At 39.9% G+C, this 17,465-nt stretch overlaps 1 long non-coding RNA gene across 2 annotated transcripts; it reads left to right on the forward strand.

Moving 5' to 3' along the window:
* The first annotated feature begins 431 nt into the window (after positions 1-431).
* Positions 432-8,031, forward strand: LOC127357420 (uncharacterized). Of its 2 annotated transcripts, none has more exons than XR_007882257.1 (4): positions 432-508; positions 2,796-2,976; positions 4,536-4,633; positions 6,564-8,031. It is a non-coding gene; the product is annotated as an uncharacterized LOC127357420 (long non-coding RNA). The 2 variants fall into 2 exon arrangements; XR_007882258.1 differs by having other exon boundaries at positions 2,796-2,937.
* Positions 8,032-17,465: the final 9,434 nt, after the last annotated feature.

Raw genomic sequence — 17,465 nt, forward strand, 5'->3', positions numbered from 1 at the left:
TACGGTGCTCTGAAAGGGCTGCTCCTATTGAAGAGGCCTCAGTGTCACTAATGAACCTTCAGGCACAGTGACAGGAATGAGGGCCAAAGATATTGTTTGTTTGTGTGTGTGTGTGTGTGTGTGTGTGTGTGTGTGTGTGTGTGTGTGTGTGTGTGTGTGTGTGTGTGTGTGTGTGTGTGTGTGTGTGTGTGTGTGTGTGTGGGTGGGTGGGTGGGTGGGTGGCTCATGCGTGGCCGTAAGTAGCGTACAGATTTGTGTGGGGGGGTGTGTGTGTGTCAGCGATATCTTGTGTGGCCAGTGGGGTTGAGGAGGCTGCAAGCCGGCGATAGCACTGGCCTCTGTTGTGCCCCAGCTAATCTACTGAACTGCAAGGCGGGGGAGGGGGGGAGGGGGGGGGTCAAGGAGAGGCTTCGTCCTCTCAGGCAGCTGGGCCCAGCAATCTAAAACTCACTCCTTGGCTTTGTGTACTCCTCCTCCTCTTCTTCCGCCAATATGGAACAAAACTCAGGTAATATGATCCCAGGAAGCCATTCCTGTTGTTTTTCATACTTACAGTGTGTCACCTTAGATAACTGAGTTAGGAAAAGTTAGAGTATATGCAGTGTGGAGGGAAAGTGGTGCAGTATGAGTCTCTCTGTTATTTATTTTTAATACTGTTTTTGTAAGTGATTAAGGGTTTTATTTCCTCTGCCGTGCTCCATCTCCTGATATATGCAATGCTATCCAAAAGCAGAAAAGTTCAAGCTGGAGGTTTGGTTTTAGCTGGATTAAGTTATTTCACTGGCAAATCCTGTGTGATTAGGAGGTAAACAATACAAGTCTCTAAAAATTGCTTTTAATAAAATGTGGGACTGATTAGACAAATGAAATGTACCATTTGTTCCTTTTTAAATTCAATCTTGTCATAATGCCCAGGGCTTAAAACTAACCTTCCAGCAGTTCAAATATTGGTAATGATTATTGTGCTCTAATTTAACTAAATTTCATAACAGTTTCCTGGCCAATATTACACCCATGAATGTCTTTATTTATTCTCCGGAATAGAAAAATGCTGCATTCAATCTATCTAAACCCATTTTACACATCACAGAGTATCCTTGATTCTTCTATGGCTCCCTGAAAAGAAGTGGCATCTGCCATAGTAGCTGCAGCAAAGCATTCAGGCTCAAACGACAATCATTAAGCCAAGGTTGAAATCAGTCAAGGGCCTCTTCTTCTGCCCACTCCCTGCTATGTCTGCTGTGCCCCACAGGAGTGGAGTTCAGTGATTAAAATGTCTGTAATTACTCCACCGGTGTGCACACAGTCGCGTGTCTGCATGCAAGTGTGTGCGGGAGTGTGTTTTCAGGGATGTGTGTGTGTACATGCGTTGTAGGTGTGTATCCATGATAGTGTTGTTAGCAAAAGGACACCTTCAATGTAGCCCCCGCGGGGAGAGAGTTGTGTAAGTGCTCCCTGTGTGAAAAGTGTTGGATAATTTGACTCAAGGCATTGGCACCCAGAGAGGTGTGTAAGCAGTTTGTCCGTAGCCAAGTATCTGCAAAGCCTCTATATGTGTGTGCGCGTGTGTGTTTGTGTTAGTGTGTATGTGCTAGCAAATGTATGGATTTTTTTATGCATGCATGTATATATTCATTGGAAGAAAAAGAGTACACTTAGGTAAGACACAATAGCATAAAGTTAAAGTGACAATTCTGTCCTTTTCTGAACTTTACCAGCCGCACTCACTGTGTATTTAAGAAGTTAAGCTCCACAGAAAAAAGTCACTAGCATGGTACCAAGCCCATCTCTGAAATAGTCTCAAGTTATCACACTGAATGTCCTTAAGATTGTTCTGTGCTGAAGCGTCCCTGAGAGCGGACAAAGTGGCAAGAGACAGACAAAGAGGCCTTGATTGAAGTGGCAGTGCTAACGCAAACACAAATACATTGTTATCGAAAGGTATTGTGTCAAAACCGCTCGTTTGTGTGAGGGTGCATTAAGATGGTAGTCGGTGCACAGCTTGGTTCTTTTGTTTGCTAAAATTACCCACTGGCTGTGTTTGTGTATGTGTGTGTAGGTGTGTGTGTGTGTGTTTGCTACGCAGATGAGGCAGGCTCGGCCTAGTTATAGACTAACACAAGCTCTGTGACAGTACGTGTGACTCTGTACCTACCTATTATTGTTTTATACCCACTGCTTTTCATCTTCTGTTGCATTTACGTGCGACTGTGCATCAAAAAAGGAGGCCTGGCCACAGTGTGTTAATGTAAAGCCAAAGAGCTGTGGCTGTTTAATGCCACATATTATATATTTCTTTTGTGTGATGAAATAGATGAAAACACTATCTGTGTCGAAGTATGGAGGAAATTGTTATTTAGGGAATTTATGTACATCCTAAGACAAGTCTTGAACATGGTGTGTGAAATTACCATTGTAAGTGTTTGCGGCTGTGTATGGTTTTTCCTTCAGTACATATGTATGCTTACATGAAGCGGCATAAATCATCCTTGGTGAGCAGTATTTGATTTTGAATGACATCGCAGGGAATGTATACAATATTCCTCCTATCTCCCTCTGCCTTTCCACACAAACACATACCGTAAACTTACAGCCCACTCATCTGCTGCACATGTGTACCCGTGAACCACATTATCATGCAGAGGCAAGGACACACAGACTCTCCTATAAGTATAGGTAATTGAATAAAATGCATGGTTCATTTGTCAGATTGCATGCAAACATTCATGTGTGTCTCTGTTTCGACATACACATGCAATCACTGAAAGTGACAGGTGTTTATGTTCTATATTTAGATCTGCACTGGTCCAGACGTGGGATTGGCTGTCTCTGTTTTGTTCCTGTATTCCTCCTTCTGTTGTTGCTTTCCCTCTGAGGTTGACTGTCATTAGCTACAGAGAGAGCTGCAGGATGAGGGGAGGAGGTGGGGGATGGCAGGTATGTTCGGAGACTGAGGATGATGATGATGGCCCTCAGGTTAGTCTACTTAAATCAAAGGGACTGTCCACTAAGAGCAGGATTTCTATTGATGAAGATGTAAATATAAAGAGGGAAGGAGGTCTTCAAATTGGTTGTGTTAAAGTGTTAAAGTAAGTGTTTTGACAGTTAGAGTGGTACTGCGCCAGATATCATATTAATGATCCACAACCGTAATAAAGAACCATATAATAAAGAATGATGACACAATAAAGAAATAAAAGTCTTAGGCAATGGACAGTTTACAGAAAGGACAATGACAACAGGAAATGAATTGTTATGTCCAATTGTATTTAATAAAGCAGATAAAAGACACAATGTGCTACAATACTAATAAAACAGATACAATCCACATTGTGCTACAGGACTAACCCTGTTGTATATTAATCCAAGTGTGAGTATGCAGCACAAATAATCCTGTCTGTCTCCTGTCTGGAGAAATGAAACCTCTAATAACTACATTCAAGACATTTTAATACATTTTTTAGGTCTTAAATTGTTATTACAGCTGTGATTTTAAGGTCAGATCAGGGCACAGAAACTAGAAGAGGGAAGGTGTGTAAACCATAATAGGCCGGAGAGAGGAAATGAATGGAAATGAGAGGATTTGGATGATAGGAAGGAGAGGTGAGTGAGAAAGCTGTGTGGAAAAAGGTGATTTGAAGGAGGAGTGGTGTGCGTATGTAAGTTCATGAGGAGGATGCAAGTATACGCCAAGGGGTCGTAGGTGCGGTGTGGTGGGAGCGATCAGACCCAGACACCGGGGCGGAGGGGGGGATTAATGTCTAACTACCTACCGGCAGAAAGCCTGCAGAGAGATGGATATCAGGGAGAGAGAGGAATAGAGGTAACGTGTGTGTGTGTGTGTGTGTGTGTGTGTGTGTGTGTGTGTGTGTGTGTGTACGATGTTTGAGAGAGAGAGCGAAACAGAAGAAAAGAGAGGAGGATGTATAAGCTGAAATGAAGTGGGCATTGAAAAAGATAGCACACTTAAAGTTTGTCCAAAGACAAAATATACATGTGTTTTGCATAGTTGAATACATAATTACTCATAATAGAGAGACAGTACGTATAAACATGTTGTATTGGGATTTTATATGGGCCATCTCAGGCACAGGTACAAGACATCAAAGCCACAACGTTATCCATTATCATCCCTGCGTTGTTGTTGTTGTAACTTTTCCCTTTCCTTGCTCCCTCTCTTCCCACACCTCTGCTGCTCCAGCCTCTATTGAAGACACTGACATGCCAGCAAAGGATCCACATGGGCTTCTTTTAACACATTCATATTGTAATGAGGCTACAGATTAGAATAGGAAGGAAAAAAAGGGTGGTTTAATGCGAAGCCTGCCAGAGAGTAATGCACTCAATCAGTGAGATTTGTGTTAACCTCAGGAAACCTCAAAGAGCAGAAAATACTGAGTGGTTGAAAGTGAAAGCATCAAAGCTATCCTTATAATTACTCCCAGTATTTTCAGTCAACCTGTCATATTCCTCATTATCAGCCTTCATCAGTTACCATCCTTACTCATTTACTTCTTTTCTCGTCTTCATCACAGGCTTGATTTTGCATTTAGCTGACGCTTTCAGAGGGGGAGAGGATGCAATGCCTTGCAGAAAGATGATTTTGCAGTCCATGTGAACTTGTGGCTTGCTGGTCAGTAAACCATCATCATCCTTCTCATCGCTCCTGTTTTCACTCTGATATGTTGTCTTCAAGCCCTCACTGCTTCAGTGATTAACATCTTCTTCCCCCACCACTTCACTTTTATGCTCACTGTTGCTCCGTTTCCACTTTTTTCCTCCCTGATTCCATAATTTCCCCCCTCTCCGTCTTTTACCCTCATCATTATAATGTCTCTGCTCTGCGTGAGGGGGAAACAGGGGGAACATTTAACCAATGACCGGCAGCAATTAGAGCCGCTGACCTGCTGAGTTAGCGTCCAACTCTGCCCTTGACCAGCTCTGATCGTACTGTGAACCACACTGCAAACAAACTACGGGGGGGGGCCTCACATGTAAGTACTGTACATCAAGGTGAATGTTTTGAGGCTTTTTCCCCCCCTCTTCACAGAGTGTGAACACACAGTAAAGGAATAATACACACATACATAAACGTGTGTAGACACTCAGCAAAAGTTGCAGAGCCACCAGTGTGCATTAGTGAGCCTGACAAAGCTCATTTAGGTTTGCCGGTGATGAAAGGAGTACACAGTCCCGTCCCACTGAGCTTTATGAAAACGTTGTGACAACGCAGAGTGATCCACTTAGGAGGTGCATAGTGCCCCTCAGGGGGTGGCAGCCCTCTCTGGTGGCTCTCTTTGCTATTGTAGATGCGAGCAGTGCACTAAATGCTCCAGCCACGTCCCTCAATGTTGCTCAAGGCGAGGACACCACGGCGTGCTGCGGAAACGGTGCAGCTAGTAGCGACAGAGTAAGATAGCAAAGGTGGCTCTGTTTGAGAAGCTTGCATTGTCATTGTGAAAGTATGTGTGGGCGGGGGGATGCTGTGTGTTTGTCTAATTAATTATGTCTTCTTTTCTGTAGGCCAGAGGAGGTTTTTACCACTTTCAGAGAAAATATCCTCAAATAAACTTCACCAGCACAACATGTTTCTTTTTCCTTTTTCTTTCCTTCCTTTATTTATGCTTTTCTTCCTTTCTGTTTTGTCTATTGGCTTCTTTTTTATTTTTATTTGCCTTTCTTTTCTTTTCCATCATCTTTTGTTCTTTTGTTCTTCCTTTTTCTGGGTTTCTGTTTATGTATTTCTCAGATGTATCCATTTGAGTGGGCATACAGTATTGAGTATATATTTTACTTATTGAAGTGTAGCTGTGTGTTGTTGAGTTTGCAGATGCTCTTAATTAAAGGTATAGACCAGCTGTTGGGGAAATCTGCTTTTTTGCACACTTAGATGAAAAGATAAGCCATTTAGCCTAGCTTAGCATAATGACTGGAAACAGGTGTTTAAACGGTAAAGGGTAAAAACAACCTGCAATTTCATGGAGTCTCTGCTGGTTGCCTGACACATAACAACTCTTCACAAATCAACAAATTGTCATTTTGACACTTCGGTTCTTGTAGGGATTACTGTAACCAATCCAGATATAACATGTCAATTAGGGAGCTTTGCTGGTTGGTCGATTTTGTTACCTTTGGACAGAGCTGTTCCCTGATTCCTGCTAATCTAAGCTAACCGGCTGCTGGCTGCAGCTGCATATTTACCACACAGACATAAAAGAGATATTTAGTTTCTCATCTACCTCTCGCCAAGAAAATTAATGAGCATAATTACCAAAATGTCAAATTATTTATTTAAAGGACCATATGTAGATTGCAATCAACTGAATAAGGTTTCAACCTGACGGTTCAACATTGCAGCTTTCAAAGAAGAGGACCCGCTTCCTCTGTAGATAAAAACGTCTCATTATGAGTTGTGTTTTTAGGTTATTAAACTATATACTATTTTAAATTCCATTTCTGCCAATAGATCCTCCTAAATGTTACACACTGGACCTTTAAATAGTTTTTGCTTCTGTTATATCTAAAGCACATGAAAAACCAAAGTCTTTGTCTCTTCCTTCCAGAGGACAGGAGAGTGAGATGTGTTCATCAAGGTTTCCGTGCGACACTTGTTGTATGCCAGGAGGCACAGCGGTCACAGGGGGTGCAGGGGCACAGATGGCAGCGCAGGTGTGGAGATGCCACTACATCAAGCACAGTCATCAACCCCATCTAAACACACTCTGGTGTGCGGCCATTTCCACACACACACACACACACACACACACACACACACACACACACACACACACACACACACACACACATTTTATATCAGATCAAGTGACTCGTAAGCTATGACTTTAAAATCATTTCTTTAGTCTTTTCTTCCCTACATCTGACAGGAAGCTGAGCTGTCAGCAGTCCTGTTCTGTTCTGTTAATAATTGAACCCAAAGTTGAGTCAGAGTGGCCGTAGTTCTGACACATTAAACATTGATTTTGAGAGTAAATGCATCTTTTATTGTAACATGTAACAATCCCCTCTGTCCCACTTTACTTTCACATCAACACTCTGGATGACAGCTTTCCCAGAGTAGAGATTTTTTCGAGCGTTCCTTTTCCAGCATATCACTTGTTTGTCATTTGAACTGGCAAGCATGGAGGAGTAAACAAAACAAGACAGCCTGAATGATACCCTGAATTGGCGTCGCATGGGAGAAGTTAGAATGGATGTTCGGAAAGTGACAGCTCTCCTGCTTGACACTTAAATATTTTGCATTCTTCTTGGAGTACATATGTTTTTTAAACAATGAATGATGTTCCAATGTCACAGTTTTTGTCAAGGGTGTGCTCTTGTGCAAGAAAACTTTCTTCAGTCTATCCGTTTCTGCCAAATCTTTATTCATTATCATCTACATAACAATAATGATTGTTATGAAATTCTAATAGGTCTTTAAGTGGTAATACCTATAGAAGCTGTGTTGGTCTCATTTAACATATTTTTGACCCTTAACCGAGATAATGAGCAAATGGAGCCCTGTACACTAATGTGTGTGTACTGATAGCAGTAACAGCATTTATAAACCACTGTACTGGATTAATTACCTAAAAGAGTGCTCTTCATGCCCAATTCCTAAGAGAACAGGGTGATTTGATTCATAATGAGGCTTGCTCATTACAATGACAAGTCCTCATGGCTCATCAGCCTGACTTTGAGAAGGCAAACTCAAGTGCAGAGTTTGCAGCCTTTACTTAAGCTTTTATCAATATCAAATTAACAATAAAAGCTATGAGGTCTTAGAAGTTTAACCTCCTCATTCGGGGGTGTCAAATATTAGTATTCTGCCACTGACAGTAATTGACTGTGGATTTGTTTTGATTGAGAACTTGTGTGACAACCAGAAAAACATTGATAACATAATATGTTGTGTGAAGTGGCAATGTTTGACTTGAACAAACTGTATGTAAGTGCCAAACTAAAATGCAAAGACACTTGATATCATCACTTCTCATATTGCAAAGAAATTAGTAATAATAATCTTAACAGGCACTATACTCTGTGAGCATGCACACACACTTTAACACAGTACCAACTGCACTGAAATATGCACTCTAGTGTGTTGAACACTTTGCCTAATGACTATTAAATGTCTCCTAACAGCTTGCTGGAAACAAGACACATATTACGAGTTCATGAAAATATATTGGAAGCAACAGTGAAAGGGGACAATGTAACCATTTCCCTTCATCATAGCCAAGTTCCCAGGCTGAAAGAATAAAGGAGAGAAAAGCACCTAATGGCCTCTAATTTATAAAATGGCCTGCTTCAGAGTGCTGTTCCCAACTTAACAAACATAAACCTGTTAAACTGTTCCTCCACCTTCATCAAAACTGGATTAAATGGCTGTCTGTGACTATAGGCGCACCTACAGAGAAGATTATGGTTTGTAGCTTTCACAGTATTGAGTCCATTTTTATCTTTGTACCTCAATCTTTCAACCTTCTTTCTTTCTCCTTTCTGATCCATTCCTCCCTGTCACTCCTCTGCTCTTTGTGTATTAGAGGTCTTACTGTTGTGTCACATAGCAACCGAAGTAGGCGTTATAGTTCCACTTGCTATGTAAAAATAATGATAACATTTCTAGCAAGCAGACAGAAAAACAGATACCAAATAAAGTCTTGCTGTGGTAGGTCAGCTGAGGAACATCACAATTTAAAAGGCCCAGTGTAAAAAACTGTTTCAAAATAAGACATATTTGTCCATATAGTCACAGCTTTGTATGTAAAAAGGATCAGAAAAAATTGTTAAAACTGTTAAAAATGGTATTTAAAATGCACTATATTCCACTGTACAAGATCTGACTTTCAGTTCTTAATTAAAGAATTAAATTGAATTCCAACCTTCCCACTGAATTAAATTGGTACTTCCTAGCCACTGACTATGCAGTGGTAGTGAAGCTTGAACTTCCATGCTCTTTTCCAAAGGAAAGAAAAGAAGAAAACCTTATTCAAAATCACATTTACATTTGTAATAAGGCAAATTATGAAAAATCAGCTGAATAACATAATCATGCTCAACTGTATACAGCGTGCTTCATGCTATCGGTCAAGAAGGGATCATTTTTAGCAGCTGGTAAGAAACACTATAGTGCAAGTCTGCTCAAGTGTAAATGCCATAAACATGACAGACTGAGGCCTGTCAATTTGCCAGCTGTGAGAATGGGCAGGGGCAGAAGAAAGATTAGACAATTAGATTAGATATTAGAAGAGAGCATGGAGAAATATCAGATATCTATATCTTGAGCAGCAAAATTTTCCACTAATTCCACCAGCTAGTAGCTAGCCTTGTCTCTCTGCTGTTTGGTGCTGTGCAGGTATAGTGTACAGTGGGTTTTTGACAGCGATGGATGATAATAAAATTGCACAACCCAAAACCAAAACAATAAACTTAAAGATGCTATAAAACTCATCCAGCTGAGAGGAACTCTAGAGTCTGGCAATAATTCTGTGAGTTCAACAAGAGACCCCTTTAAACTACAAGTAGTCATGTATTTTGTTGTTAATATAAAAATACAGAATATAATCAAATAAGGTGAGCTGTAGTTTTTTAACAACTTTGTCAATCGTTAAATGCTATTATATTAATAATATAATTCTTGACCGCCAATCCACTTGCAACCTTTTAGTAGAGCTTTAATGAAACCATTTCATTGATGCTATGAATGCTCTGGAAAAATACTAGTAAGTGGAGTTGTATGAGGAGTGAAATAATTAGTTATAGTCAAATTGTCAATGCTTAATTCTGTGGAAAGGTTGAAGCACAGTTGTAATTAGCTCCTTCCGCTCAATATTAAAAAAGGGCTTTGACTTCCAATATGGCCACCAGGGTCTTTTATATCACCTGAAAGTGCTCTACGTCTATGTTTATGTTTCCCTGTGGATTTTCTCCTTTCAGTCTTATTCACCTCTGTCTTCTTACATCCGACATCCCCCCTCCCCACACTGCTCCCCACTTTTCCACCTCCCCTCCAAGCCCTATTGATTGCTTCGATTGTGGCAGGTGATGGCAGAGTGTTGTTTGCCATGAGATAATTGTCTCATCATTGGCGCTGTGATGAGTGCTCCACTCCCCCCTGCTTATTTATTTATTAATGTGATGTGTCACCTGCTCCACACTCAAGAGGGAGAGCCAGGCAGGTTAAACAACTGCAGAGCCCTCCCTCATCGATTAGTGAGGGTGGGGGCTGGGGTGGTGGAGGGAGGAGTGCTCCAGGGTCAAAATGCGGCGTTCAGAATACATATGTGGAATCAGTGGAATGGAAGACCGATTTACAGGGGAATGGGAGCAGGATCAGCCCCCTCATGCTCGCTAGGTTATTCCCGTAATAAAAGCATGGAATGGTTTTATTACTGTATTGATTGGAAGGATTGTGCTGCATCGACTAAGTGAGGCACAAGACACCAAACGTCACACTTTTTGGGGCCTCAGGGTAATGTGTTATTGTGCTGGTAGTAATTGCTTTGGTTTTTAGTTATGCAAGTCAGACTAGTTTAGAATTTCAAAAGTTCACTGATGAACACACTTAGTCCATTTTGGAACCACATCTCACATTTGACAGCAACTGCATTTCCCCATCATGATGTGGATTCTAAGTCACCCTGTGTTTGATGGCTCTAATTACAGTTCATACAGCTAAATGGTTGCTGTCATGGCTACCACCTAGCACCACTGATATTCTCCGTTTTGGATAGGTGATTGCTGCCACCACCCACCTCTGATCCAACCAGCCTGTACACCACCGGCTGTTGCTGCTACTCACCTACTGTAATCTCATCACGCAGCTGTAGCTTTTGAGAATGTTTGTTTTTCATTGGAGGCTTTAGCAATTGGCATCTGTAAAGGTCACATATATGAAATTATCTTGCCACTAGGTGTCGCACTAGAGCACCAGCATTTTAAATAAAAATAATGGGCACAACAATCGACACTCTATCGATAAAACCATTATTTTTACCTAAAACTAGACAGAAACAAAATATATTTTACTATATAAATATATTTTTTGTCTTTCAACTGGTCCAGCAATCACCAACTCTGGTCAGGTTGAAATAAATCCTTAATACACAGACAGAGATAAGAAAAACAGTCGCTCTCCTCAGTTGGAAACATGCACTAAAATGCATTCATTGCCAGACAGGATTTATAAACAAAGCACAGAAAGACTGGGATAGCAACACAGGCAAAGGGACTGAGATTACATTCTCAGCTCAGGGCACCATGACTGTGCCATATCTTTACATAGCAAATAGTGGTTTGCTGCTATATTGATAGTCATAAATCCATTATCAAATCACCCAGCTCCCAGGCTGTCCATTCTCTGGAGCTGACTGCAGTGCACTGGTCGGACTTTAAGAAGTAACTCTGGTGTTTCCAGAGAGTCAATAAGATGTCTGTATGTATGAGTCAACTTTTTGCATTCACTCTCAAGCTGATTTAGTTTTATTTTTTCGTTTTTTTGCTTGCGTGCATCCTGAAGAGGAGTTTACTATTGAGATGCGGACTGTGATGAACTTCATATTGTTGTCTGCTTTGTATTTTTTGTTGTCAGTGGGTGCCTTTAAGGTTTCTGGTTTTAAGTTATTGTTACTCCAAAAGTCTTGTATTGATGGACATGGGTCCTTTGTAGAGTTGACTGGTACAGAACAAAAATTATAATCTTTGTCACACCATAACTCTCCGTCCAGCCACAGTAAAGCAACATATATGCATCTCTGTTTGCCACATCATAATTCTGATCGCTATCCATCATGGTTTTCCCAGGCTGCATGCAAATCAGGGTTGGCAAAAAAAAGATAACATAGGTAATCCAATCCAATCCAATCCACTTTATTTATAGAGCACGATTTTAACAAACACAAGGTTTCCAAAGTGCTGCACAAAAAGATTCAATGTTCAATTCACTGTTATTTGTATAGCGCCAATTCATAACAGCTTTTCAAATAGAGCAGGTCTAGACTTATAACATTATTTACAGGGACCCAACAGTACCACCATGAGCAAGCACTTGGTGACAAGGCCAAGGAAAAACTGCCTGTTAAAAGGCAGAAACCTAGGACAGATCCTTTGGCTCTAGGTGGGTGGTCGTCTGCCTCGACCAGTTGGGGTGAGAGAGAGAGAGAGAGAGAGAGAGAGAGAGAGAGACAGACACAGAAAGACAGACAGACAGACAGACAGTCAGACAGGTGCACAGTCAAACAGGACCATGGCAGGAGGCTCCACCAGGATCAATGAGAACCTGCAAGACGAGAAAAGCACAAGAACTCCGGGGAAGAAGTGAAGTTAGTAACATGCAGTAATGGGACATGAATGAGTGCAGAAAGAGAGAGGAAGAGATTAACAGAATAAATAGATAACACAATAGAAGCACAATAGAAAGATGAAGTACACATTAGAAAAATAAAATAAATAAATAAAATAAATAAAATGCACTTCCCGCACACAATAAAATATGCATGTATACACATAAAATCAACGCTCTACATGGTGTCAAAAACCAAAGAAAAAAGGTGGGTTTTAAGAAGAGTTTTAAAATGAGACAGAGAGGAGGCCTGTCTAATGTGCAGCGGCAATCCATTCCAAAGTTTAGGAGCCGCAACGGCAACCGCTCGATCCCCTCTGAGCCTAAGCCCCTAGCTTTAGGCACTGTCAGGAGCAGCTGGTCAGCTGACCTGAGAGATCGCCTGGGAGTGTAGGGGTGCAGCAGCTCAGAGAGGTAAACGATAAAGCACTGATAGAGGGTGAGATGAACAATAAGACAGTACATTATGCTTTCTGTGTGACTGTATGTCTTGAAGTTTTTTGGAGCCATTGCTTCATATGTGACATTAAGAAACATGGCTAATTGCAATGTCAGTTCAGCTAATGGTAAACATTTCTCCACACTTAATGCAACAATGCAATATATCACTTTATAATGTAACGTCATTTTCGATAATGTAACTTCAGCTGCCATAATCACAGGGGACAGACACTTTAGAGACTACTTCCACAGACCACTTACTAACACAATTACACTTAGGAGGAGAGAAGATTTCATATCCTTTTGAAAAGACAAATACATTTTTCTATCATTTAAACATCTGGCTAGAATGCAATACGTGTGGTTGGGTGTAGACAAGGTGAAAAATAAAGGTCAGCAAAGACTAGATGTGTTAAGCTGATTTAACCTAACCAAATGCCATACAGTAGGGACATCATACAGGTGCCATAAGAACCTAAACATTGTTTTTATTATGAATTATAAAAGGCCTCTCTATATTTCAGCGATAATTAGGAGCTCCAGGCATACATTGCCTTAATAAATAGTTTTCTCTGTTGCACTTCAAATGCACTTAACTAAGAAATAGATTTTGATCAGTCTATACTTTGGGATGGATGGCCATGAAATGAAGAAATTAACTAAACGAGGCAACATTTCCCATCTGCTCCTCTGATATCTGACAAACTGTTCATGTGGCAGTTACTGCCATCAACCTTCCCTGATTAAAGCATTAAATATCCAGATACAACAAACTCCTCTAATGTCCTGAGGCAAAGTACTGTACCTGACAGCTGTGAAGAAGTGATGATAGTTACATTTGACACTGATTAGCGAACAGATTTTTCCACTGCATGTCTGCTTTAGCACTATAAATAACATATAGAAAAGGGAAGCCAGAGATGACAAATTAAACTTAGAGTGGGAGTTTATTCTGAATCCACTGTCATATCTGAAGATACCATATCTTTTGCTAAGCCTATTTGAATTACACTGAAATCATTCAGAGATGTTGGGTAACTTTCCCAATGGCATGCTTTCTACCGAGGGATTTTCCATTTTGCCACCGATCAGAGATCTTTATGGAGTGGTTTAGTTGGGGATTTTGCTGTGCTGATCCTTGCCCTGAGGTTGATCCAAGTGCAAGCTTTAGACACCAATATTTTAGCTATTTTGAGTGGAGGTGGCAGAATGGCATTTGTAGCAACAACAGTCAAACAAGTTTGGGCATTATAAGTTAAAAAAAAGTTAAAAACTATTAAAATTTGAAATTAATTACGTTCCAAAAGGATAAATCTCTTTTGAGGACTGATAATACTGAGGAATGGAGCTGCATTAGCGGGATGAAACAATGTATTGTCTGTATGCTAATGTAATCACTACTCATTAATGTAAAATTGTAGTACAATTTGGGTTGTATTTGACGACCTGAGAATGAGAACAGGCTGTGAAGTTTGTAGGAGAAACCATGAAAAAACACGATTGGCTAGTCTCTAGAAACATGGCAGTTCAACGTGGTGGACTCCAGATAAAAACATCTCATTCTAAGGTAACGAAAACACAATGATTCCTATATTCAGTTGATTATAAACGTATGAAAACACACCTATGAAATATTATATTCTACTTAGGCCAATAGATCCTTCTAAATGTTACGCACTGGACCTTTAATTTTTCTGTACAGCCTCACTAGTTGCATCATGTTGCAGACAGTTTGGAGTGCCAGCATGGTTTAAAATGTGCTTACTATCAACCTCATTTAACACTAAGTACCCTAGGAAGTATATTTTTAGCAACTGAAGCCAGTCTTTTTTCAGAGTATTTTAAGAAGCCAGTTAATGTTTCATGTGACCAAACTATATGCAAAATGTACGAAATAAAACTTTAAAACCCTTACAGTCCATAACCTTGACTCCTGCTCAGTGAGGTTAACTTATCCACTGAAATGCCAAGCCTATCTGCCCATCTCGACTTCAGAAAACGGTTGAATCATTAGAGGAGAGGCTTTTCTGCTGTCAAGCAGCTCTCTGATTAGGACCATCTTCTCTCTGCTGATTGCTGGTGACAGAGTAGGTGAAAATATTCCTCCTGTCATCCTAAGCACTACTCCGTAATACCAGGTTTGGCAATAACATGCAAACAGCATATGTGCACCAAACTAAAGGAACAATTCTCAGTGCTTTTCTTCTTTGGGTTTGTCCTCACTTTCTTTCCCTTCTCCATTGCACTCTTTCTGCTCATCTTTGTGTTGATTCTGAATTCTCCTTGTCAGAAACCTACAGATGGTGCTGGCTGTCAAAGGGGTGGGTAAGGTATAGTTTTGATGTCTGATACAGCGCGAAAAGTGAAAGAAGGATACAGTCAAATAAGCAAGCATTGTTGCAACAGATAGTTTTTAAAATGGAGGCAGCAAATTAATGTGTAAATGCAATTAGAATAAATAATTATTTAAGCTTCAGCCCACAACAAGGTCACAGGTGAGCGCTTTGACAAATCAATGTCATTGGCTCACTGGGTCCAATTATCTTAGCATAACAGATAGGGTTGATCATTGATCATTTACACTCAGTACGTTTCTCATTTATTATCTTGTTTGGTCACTTGTCCTCCTACACACTGCAGGGCTGAAACAACCTTGTGTAGTCATTCTCAGTGGCTCTTGTATTGAATAATTATATAATAATAAGAAAAAGCCTTAAAATCTTAATTGCAGATATATTATTAGTAACACAATAAATTCAGCTGGTTTTGATTAATATTTTTAATCCAAAAGATTAAGAAATAGGGCACTGTTGGAGAATAGCATATGAAATAGTGCACTGTTTTCAACTTCAGCAATGCTGACTTTCAGCTTGACTTGAAATCTCTGATCATGTTTATCAGACACACTCTCACTGAGTTAATACCAAGCACAGTGGGGACCAAAGAGCTTAGCAGGGTATTGGAACAAGTGGCGAGAGAGCTTAAGTGTGTGTGTGAGTTGTAAAAGCACACCTAATGTTACAGAGTGCATTAACCCTGTGAGGATTTTTAAAAACTAATAGGAAAAGAAGACATATAAGAAGATAAGAAGAATAGTTCAAGCATAGGAGGCTTTTGTTTTAAAAACAGTGTATCTAACCACAAACCTTTTTCTGGCTCATCTCAGATTTCACCTCTTTCCAGTACACAGTAAGCGAGTCACGGAATATCAAAAGCAGTCAGGCGTGAAGGACTGTTTGGTATCATAGCCTGAGAGAGAGCCAAAGCCTTAAAGGCAGACTTACTCCCATATGAAAACACTTTCAGTCAAGCTACTGCCTGTAGAAAGTTGATGGTTTTGGTGAATCCTTGAACACCTTAGTGTTAGTATTTTACAACAACACAAAAATAAGTAGGGTATGTGTGATATGACATGCATGCAGAGAAGATAAATCTGCCAAATGGAAACTGACTTATGGGGTTGCAAAAACCATGAACAAGAAGTAATTCTTTTTTCATTGTATCCACAAGGTGTGTTCACAAAAGGAGACCTATTCAGGTCAATAATTTTAACCCAACTTGCTCCCCAGATTAAAGTTTAATCAAAGTAGAGGTGGGAATCATTCACATGCAGTTCAGTACGTTCAACAATAAGGGAACACACCAACTTTTAAATGCACTGCAGAATGTGTGTTCACCAAAATATGTTTCTGAAAGCATTTTAGGCAAGAAAATTCAGTAAGATTCAGTTGCTGAATCTGAATTCATTGCATGGCAGCTCATATAGACAATGAATGGAAATTACTGGTCCTGTGAATCCTGTGATTTTACCTGCCTGCTGACGCTGATACTCTCCAGATTGTACGTGCATTAAAATGAAATTATCAAATAAAATGCATAAAAATAATGTCACACAAACATTGTAGGAATCTCTATTGAAAAATTTAAAAACTGCAGAAGACTAGAGTCATCCATTTGAGTAATGCCCAGCCTAATATTTCTTTGGAACTCTACTCTGATATGAATTTAGCCAAAAAAAAAGGCCTGTCATCTGCAAAAATCTCACTGCAGTCAAGTAAGACATCATTTGCCAACACCTGAAAGAAAATTAAATGGAAAATCAGCTCAAATAAGTTATACTCATAATTTTCTCTGAAACGTACGGAGCCCCCCTGGTGACATTGGTTATTATCTCGTGACAATGAGATAGTTAATGCGTGGCCACGAAATAGTTATTGCAGTCATTTCCATGCAGAGACTGTTGATTGTTAACATGGACACGTTTGAATTAATTTCGGCGATTTATCCGGTGAAAGTGTGGCGTCTTTGAAAATAAATAAATGTGCAGACTTTGGCTGATTATAAGTTGAATTATGCGATCGCATAATCGCGTTTTTCTGGAGGGACTGCATTTAGCATTACCAACAGTGACATGTCCGGCTTTCACTTCCAATGTCTCCAGGGGGCTGTTTTTATTTCTGTTTTCCAATTATTTTATATTTTGTTATACAAAAAAAACAACTAAAAATCAAACCATTGTTAAAATTCTCATCCCTGTTTGACCATGAAAAAGAAAAAGGCCTTTTATTTAAAAAAAAAAAAATGTTTTGTTTTAAAGCAAAAATCAAAAAAACATGTTATTTAATATCAGTTTCTGAAAAGAAAATTGAATGACCAAAAGATACACAGTTTTCTTATATACCAT

Source organism: Dicentrarchus labrax, unplaced genomic scaffold, assembly GCF_905237075.1.
Source record: "Dicentrarchus labrax unplaced genomic scaffold, dlabrax2021, whole genome shotgun sequence".
Classification (NCBI taxonomy): Eukaryota; Metazoa; Chordata; class Actinopteri; family Moronidae; genus Dicentrarchus; species Dicentrarchus labrax.